The 7,543-nt window shown below is 54.3% G+C and overlaps 1 protein-coding gene across 3 annotated transcripts in view; it reads right to left on the bottom strand.

Annotated features, from left to right (window-relative positions):
• The window catches only part of DUSP10 (dual specificity phosphatase 10), a 267,948-nt gene extending 260,904 nt beyond the window's left edge, over positions 1-7,044 (bottom strand). Inside the window, exon 1 of one of the 3 annotated variants that reach the window (XM_079763710.1) lies at positions 6,734-7,044. The gene's annotated coding sequence lies outside the window, so the exon portion shown is untranslated. Of the gene's footprint in view, positions 1-6,350 lie in introns of all 3 variants that reach the window. The other 2 variants (XM_079763711.1, XM_079763709.1) reach the window with 2 other exon arrangements.
• Between the last annotated feature and the right edge of the window lie 499 nt (positions 7,045-7,543).

Below are 7,543 nucleotides of genomic sequence, written 5' to 3' on the forward strand. Positions count from 1 at the left end.
CTCATACCCTCAGGGGGGGATGATGAGCACCCCACTTCTCCCATGGGGCAGCCGAGCTTCCTGCCCACCCCAGACAGCCCCGACTGAGCCTCCCGACTCCACCGCCCACCTACCTGTGACTTCGGGCAGTGACTCCCTCCTCTTCCTCCCGCGCTCCCGGCCTGTGATAATCCTCGCCTTCCAGGTGCTCGTGAGGATTAAATTGGGGAAACGAATGTTCCCAAAACCCTAGTCCCTGCCGCTTCATCCGTGATAGGTATCATAACGTTGGTCCAAGTCCATAAACTCTTCCCTCGACCCATTAAGTCCGGGGAGGGACCAAGTCCAGACACAATGAGAAAGGGACTGAAATGGTGGGAAGGGCATCAGCCCATCCCCATCCACGGCCCCACTCCTGGTTTCCCCGTTCCTCTGCCTTCACGTGGGGGCTGTCCCGCCACGTGACTTGCAAACCTGTTTCTGATGGACGTGAACGCGTTGGGAGCAGCCCGGGGCCCTCTTGCCACCTCCCTGCCCATTTGGTCAATGTTTTACACCTGAGAGCACGGAGGCTCCTCCGAGCGAAATGACCTGCCCAAGGTCAACGAGCTGGTCGCTGGCAGAACTGGAATGCAGGGCGACCAGCTCACAGCCACCCTTCCACGCGGGGCCTCCTCCCTCCCTGATCCACGCGGGGCCTGACAGCGGGGTCCACGCGTCTGGAGGCAAGTGGCAAGGATGCCCGGGAACTTGCATGGGGGCCAGCGAGTCCCCTTTACAATGGAACGAGTCCCCGTGGAGCCTGCCCGTCACCATGACAACACTCGTCTGGTCCTTGCTCCTTTCCACTCCCATGATTGCCTCCTGCAGGTCCACACCCGGCTCACCCCCTGAGGCAGGTAACGGCGGTGACCCCTATCCAAACGGAGGCTCAGAGCGGTGGCATCCCCGCCCAGGTGTGGGGCCAGGCCGCTCCTAGTTCCTAATGAAAAGGGTCTCCACGTGACCCCTGCCCATTTACTCAACACTCATCACCGAGGCCCAGCCCAGACCTGTGGCCGAGCCCAGCTGGGTCTCATTCTCTCGCTCCCCGGGCCAGGCCTGCCCCGTGGTTTCACTGAATTGTGTATTTTTATAACCTGGCATCTGCAGCCAGATGCCCGTAGGCAGGTAATGAATGCCCTTTTCCGTCCGTCCATCCGAGCAAGGAAATGTACCTGCCACGGCAGCGTGTGCTCCACTGGGCTGCGGACGTGTTTTAAGAACTAAATCTCGCCTGTGACTTCATTTCTCACTCGGGGGTGCGTGTTCTCCCAGGCTGACATTCAGTCACTTCCACGCGGGCAGAGCTTCCTCTCGTGCGGGAACGCGGCACCCCCTAGTGGCCACTCGCTCAACTGCAGCCAAAAGAAGTAAGTCACCGTAGTCACCTTGACCAAGTATTGTGCTCCCGGGAAAGTTTTGTTTTGTTTTTTCTTTTCTTCCTTTTCTTTCCTTTCCTTTCCTTTTCTTTTCTTCTTTTCTTTTCTTTTCTTCTTTTCTTTTCTTGTCTTTTTTTCTTCTCTTCCCTTCCTTCCTTCCTTCCTTCCTTCCCTCCTCCCCTCCCCTCCCCTCCCCTCCCCTCCCCTCCCCTCCCCTCCCCTCCCCTCCCCTTCCCTTCCTCATCAGGAAGAGTTTTAACACGCATTCTTCTCTCCTCACACAACAGGGCTTGCCTAGCAGTACTGGATTTAGCTTATTCTGAAGATAACCACGTTAAGATGCGAGGCTCCAGAAAGAAAGCCGAGCCCGTTATCCACCTGCCATGGCCGCGTCCCACTTCCCCACGCTGGCGGCTGTCGTGTACAAATGGTGAGCTCCTGAGAGGACAGAGCGCCTCCCCGGTGCCCAAAGCCCCGCCGTGGAGCAAGGCGGCCCTCCCCCGGGGCCTGATGCACCCGCCCTGGCTTTCCCCGGCCGGCCACGCATCCTCCCAGCACCTCTGGGGACCAGGTCCCAGCCATACGACCACCGGCAGGTCAGCAGCTGCGAAGTCTTCTGTGGGGGCTGAGAGCGGAGACGGGGCGGTGCGTGCCCCCGGCCTCCTCCCAGTGCAGGAACCCAAACCCCCAAACCGCCAGCCTGTTCCCACCCCCAGCGCTGGCCTTCGAGCTCCCCGTGCCTTTCCGATTTCTAGAGCAGGCCTCCCCACGTGGCACCATGGCTTGGCTACCCCTTTGTTTGGGGAGGGTCTACCCTGCACACGGTGAATGTTTAGGGGCATTCTAGATGCCATAAACCAGGCGTCCCCAAACTACGGCCCGCGGGCCACATGTGGGTGTGTTTGCCATTTTGTTTTTTTACTTCAAAATAAGATATGTGCAGTGTGCATAGGAATTTGTTCATAGTTTTTTTTAAACTATAGTCCAGCCCTCCCACGGTCTGAGGGACAGGGAACTGGCCCCCCATTTAAAAAGTTTGAGGACCCCTGCTCTAGAGCATGCTGGCGCTGTTCAAATACCATATCCAGATGCAGGTTTACACACGTGAGCACGGTCGCTATCCTCTAAAATCAACCCAGAGTGTCAAGGCTGAGGACGTTTGGTTTGAAGGGGGAGGGAGAGAGCCCCGAGTCTGAGTTCACACCCTGTGGCCAAACATCGCCTGCGTGGCCTTTACTTTGGGTCCATTATTTAAGCTCTCGAAGTCTTTTTCATCTACAGCAAGCATGTCAAACTCACGGCCCGCGGGCCGCATGCGGCCCACAACGAATGGTTTTGCGGCCCAGCCAATATAACGGTGTGTAAGAAACGTTTTAATAAAAATTTTGTGACGTAATCTTTACAATATCCTGTTATACATCATTATTAAAAACGACAGGGGTCCTCAAACTTTTTAAACAGGGGTCCAGTTCACTGTCCCTCAGACCGTTGGAGGGCCGGACTATAGTTTAAAAAAAAACTATGAACAAATTCCTATGCACACTGCACATATCTTATCTTGAAGTAAAAAAACAAAACGGCAAAAACACCCGCATGTGGCCCGAGGGCCGTAGTCTGAGGACGCCTGATCTACAACGTTCACTAATGACTGATCACTATAATCGTGTTGCATTCATTTCCCTTACACACCTTACGTGCAGGCGCACCATTTCTCTCCACTAATACCAGCAGCGAATATGTTAGCAGCCGATGGCCACAGCATTCGTCTTGGACTGACTTGTTTGGTGTGCACAACGGGAAATATTTTGCTTCCGGAGAGGAGAAAAAGAAAAATAGGTTTATGTATTTGCGTTACACTTATTTTGTGCAGTTATTCAGTGTCTGGTAAGTTAATGTTCAAGAAAAAATATTAATTTTTATTAAAGTGTTCTATTATTTTATGTTCACGATGACTCATTTATTTCAGCCCTTTGTATTCCTCATGTCTCTATCGAAATAAACCTACGTTTCTATGAAAATGGAAGCTGTTGGTTTTTTCTGCGGCCCACAGACACTTAATCCTTGTTTATTTGGCCCGTGTCAGCCTTTGAGTTTGACATGCTTGATCTACAAGATGAAATGGATTGGTAAGATCAGGTTCTCCATAGAATAACTTGAAGAGCATTTATAAAGGAACTAGAGGCCCGATGCATGAAGATTCGTGCAAGAATGGGCCTTCCTTCCCCTGGCTGCCAGCACCGCCTTCACTCTGTCTGGAGCCGCCTTTTCACTCCGGCCCCAGAGCCGCCTTTCCGCCTTCCCACGCTGCCCAGAGGCCCGGAGCGGCTAGGGTGGTGCAGAACGCCTGCATCCTGCCCCACCCCCGGCCACTGGGTGCCTGCATAAGCAAATTAAACCCACCATCTTTGTTGGGCTAATTTGCATACTCACTCCTGATTGGCTGGTGGGTGTCACAAAGGTACGGTCAATTAGCATGTTACTCTTTTATTAGTGCAGATGCCTAGGCCTCACCCCAAGCCAATTAAACCAGAATTTCTGGAGCCTGGGCAATGACTTTTTAATGTCCCCCGGTAACTAGCATGCAGTCAGAATTGAGACCCATGCGACCAGATGATGAACTGTAAGACCCTCCAGCTCTACTTCTACCTTCAGGCCCCACCCGCCCCCCTTAGACTAGAGGTCTTTTCGCCCTTATGTGACCCACCAGGAGCTCTGCTGGGGGTTGGCTAGTTTCTCTGTCTCGTAAGATTATCCCCAACGTTTTGAGCAATTCTTGGGACGCCCTCCATGTCTCGACTGTCCTTCTGTCCCTGAACTAGCCATTGCTAGCATCTCCTTCTACCCACCAGGCATGGAAGCCCCGCCCCACTGTCTCGGGGAAGCACGTCACAGAAGACGGCTGCACCCATTGAAAGACGACCCTCTTCCCGGCCTTGGGGAGAGCCGGCCCTGTCCGGCTTCAATCGGGTTCATTCTAATCCGCGGTCTCGTGGGAGGCGAGAAAAGCTCTCCTCTCTGAAGATGACTCAGTTCTCCCAAAGCTGCGCTAACATCTCACTCAGCCGGTGTTGGGGAGGAGCTCTGGCTACAGAAATCACAGTCTGGGCGCCTGAAGGCCCCGTTCTTCACCTCTCCCTCTGCCTCCTGTCACCTCCATCTCTGGGAGCCACCCTCCTGCCCTAGGAGGGCTGCACACAATACTTTTAGGCGCAACTAGTAATAAAAATAACTCATGCCGCCCTAACCGGTGTGGTTCAGTGGATAGAGCGTCAGCCTGCGGACTGAAAGGTCCCAGGTTCGATTCCGGTCAAGGGCACTTGGTTGCGGGCACATCCCCAGTAGGGGTGTGCAGGAGGCAGCTGATCGATGTTTCTCTCTCATCGATGTTTCTGACTCTCTGTCCCTCTCTCTTCCTCTCTGTAAAAAAATCAATAAAATACACTTAAAAATAATAATAATAATTCATGCCAAGGATACCCCAGACGCCAGGCTCTGTGGGAAGTATTTACACACACGGTTTCACGGATTCTTCCCGAGTACCCACAGGCGATGATAGTGTTATTGTGGTCGTTAGCATCCTCCTCCTCATCATCACCACTCGCGTTTTACAACGGAGGACGCTGAGATGTCGTCCCTCTAGATGCCTGTGCCCAGCCTGGGACACCACGACTCCACATGAGATGAGATCAACTTCACCCAAACTGAATCCCAAAACCGAAAAGCAAACAGTTGCTTCCAACGTTCTCCAGGACAGACCACATATTAGGTCGCAGAACAAACCTCAACCAATTCAGGAAGGCTGAAATCGCAGCACTGGACCCCAAGACCATGGCTGGGGTTTCTCCCCGCTAAACACCAGCCCAGAGGCCAGGGATTCCACACATCCGGCTCACTCCGATTCACCTGACCCTGAACAAACACACGTAAGCTCTCTGATCCTGAAGCCACTCATTGCTGCCACTTCCCCATGTGCATTCGGGGTTGGGTTTATAAAGCAGTGGGATGGCATCATCGATGTCAATCATTCAGCATTTATTGAGCACCTACGCTGCGCTCCACGCTATTCCAGGCGCTGAAAACACAGCGGGGAATACAACGAACACCCCTGACCTCGAAGAGCCGACATTCCAACAGGAAGAGGCAGAAAGAGAATAATAAACACACAGAGAGCCCGTTATCTCGTGGGGGAGAGGGCTAAGTAGAATGGGGAGAGGACGAGGAGGACGGTGCAGCTTTGAATAGCGGGTGCAGAAAGGTCTCCTCGAGAAAGAGAATGTGAGGAGCCAGGGCTTGAAGGAGGTAAAGCAGAGAGGCTTGTGGGCCACTGGGAACACATGCTCTTCTTCCTTCTCTCCTTCATGCCGAGATGGATCCTGCCGTGGCCATGACTTCATTCCTTCGGTAAACAGTTCACTAAGCAAAAGGGAATGAGGCATCGTTTCGTGACCCCAGTCATTTTTTTTTTAAAAAAAGAGCAGGACAGCCAAGACCGGTTTGGCTCAGTGGTTAGGGCGTCGGCCTGCGGACTCAAGGGTCCCAGGTTCGATTCTGGTCAAGGGCATGTACCTTGGTTGTGGGCACATCCCCAGTAGGGAGTGTGCAGGAGGCAGCTGATCAATGATGTTTCTCTCTCATCAGTGTTTCTAACTCTCTATCCCTCTCCCTTCCTCTCTGGAAAAAAATCAATAAAATATATTTTAAAAATAATAAAAAAAAAGGAGCAGGACAGAGCTTAACCTATACTCTCTCCAAGGGCGGGCGGGATATGAGTGTGTTGAATCAACAAACTCATCCATAACCAATCACTTACTCCTGAGAACCAAAGACAGGCCCCCTAACTCCCCTACGAGTATTCAACTTGATACAAGTTGTCACAGCACCAGCAAAGCTGTACTCCGACCTAAAGGTAACTACATTTCACTTCTGCATTTGTCTGTTCGCATCACTTACCGCAGGTATGAGTCAGTGTTCTGTGGTCCTCACCTTAAGGACGTTGGGATTCGGGGTTTTTTCCTGCCTATCCTGTGGTAGGCATTTTTTCTCTGGCATTTCACAGTCTTCATAGCAACCGTTATTGAGATGGGGTGCATGGGGTCAGTCTCATAAGCCTGCTAAAGAAAGGCTGCTTCCAATGTCCTTGGATTGCAGTCTCCCAGGTAACAAGTGGGCTCCATAGCTCAGTGGTTAGAGCACTGGTCTTGTAAACCAGGGGTCGCGAGTTCGATCCTCGCTGGGGCCTTTGGCTGGCTTTTTTTTTTTTTTTTTTTTTTTTTTTAATTTTCATTAGCTCGCATACATGCAGAACAGAAACTCCCCCAAAGTGGAAAAGTCACCTCTGAAAACGCCGTCCGGCACGATGACAAGCGTCCCTCCTCCTGAAATGCAAGGGACGGGGCGTCCTCGCTGCGCTTTGGATGCGACGCGGAAGAGAAAACGCTGGGCCGCAACCAAGAGCAGAAAGAAAAGGAGGAAAGAAAAAAAAAAAGAAAGAAATAGGAAAGCCGTCCTCGGGGACCGGGGCGCTCCCGGCACCTGCGGGCCCGCGCGCTGGGAACGGGGGCGCGAGGCCCCGGCGGCTCGCTCGCGGCGCCGGGGAGACGGCGTCCCGCGTGGAGTGGCGGGAAGCGGAGGGGGCGTCCGTCCGCCGCGGGAGCCCGGGCGCGGGCTGCGGGGCGGGCGCAGGAGGCGCTGCGCCTGCAGTGCGCGCGCGCGGCCGGCAGGTGGCGCTGTGGCACCGGCTCCCGCCCGCCTCTCCCCAAACGCCGGACCCGCACAGGCCCGGAGCTTGGCCAGCAGCGGCCGGGAGGGAAGCCGGGCTGTGGCCGCCACGTGGCACCCCGGCCTCGCAGCCCAGCCTGCAGCCCAGCTTGCATCCCGGGTCCGGCCCCAAAACAAGCAGCCCACGCTGCTCGGGAAGCCAGTGCCTGCAGCCATCCTCATTCCTCCGTTTCCCGCTGAATTGCAGAGCGCGCGCGACTACAGAGCCAAGAGAGTCTTTCCTGAACGCAGGAGGGTGCCCACCCTCGACCTCCTCCCCCCGCATCCCAGGCTGGAGCGGGGTGAAGGGCTGTCTGTGTGGCCCTGAGGCCGGGAACCTGGCCAGTCCGGATCCAGATGTGCAGAACGTAAAACACAGCCCGGAC

This window comes from Cnephaeus nilssonii (assembly GCF_951640355.1).
Source record: "Cnephaeus nilssonii genome assembly, chromosome: 23".
In the NCBI taxonomy this organism is placed as follows: Eukaryota; Metazoa; Chordata; class Mammalia; order Chiroptera; family Vespertilionidae; genus Cnephaeus; species Cnephaeus nilssonii.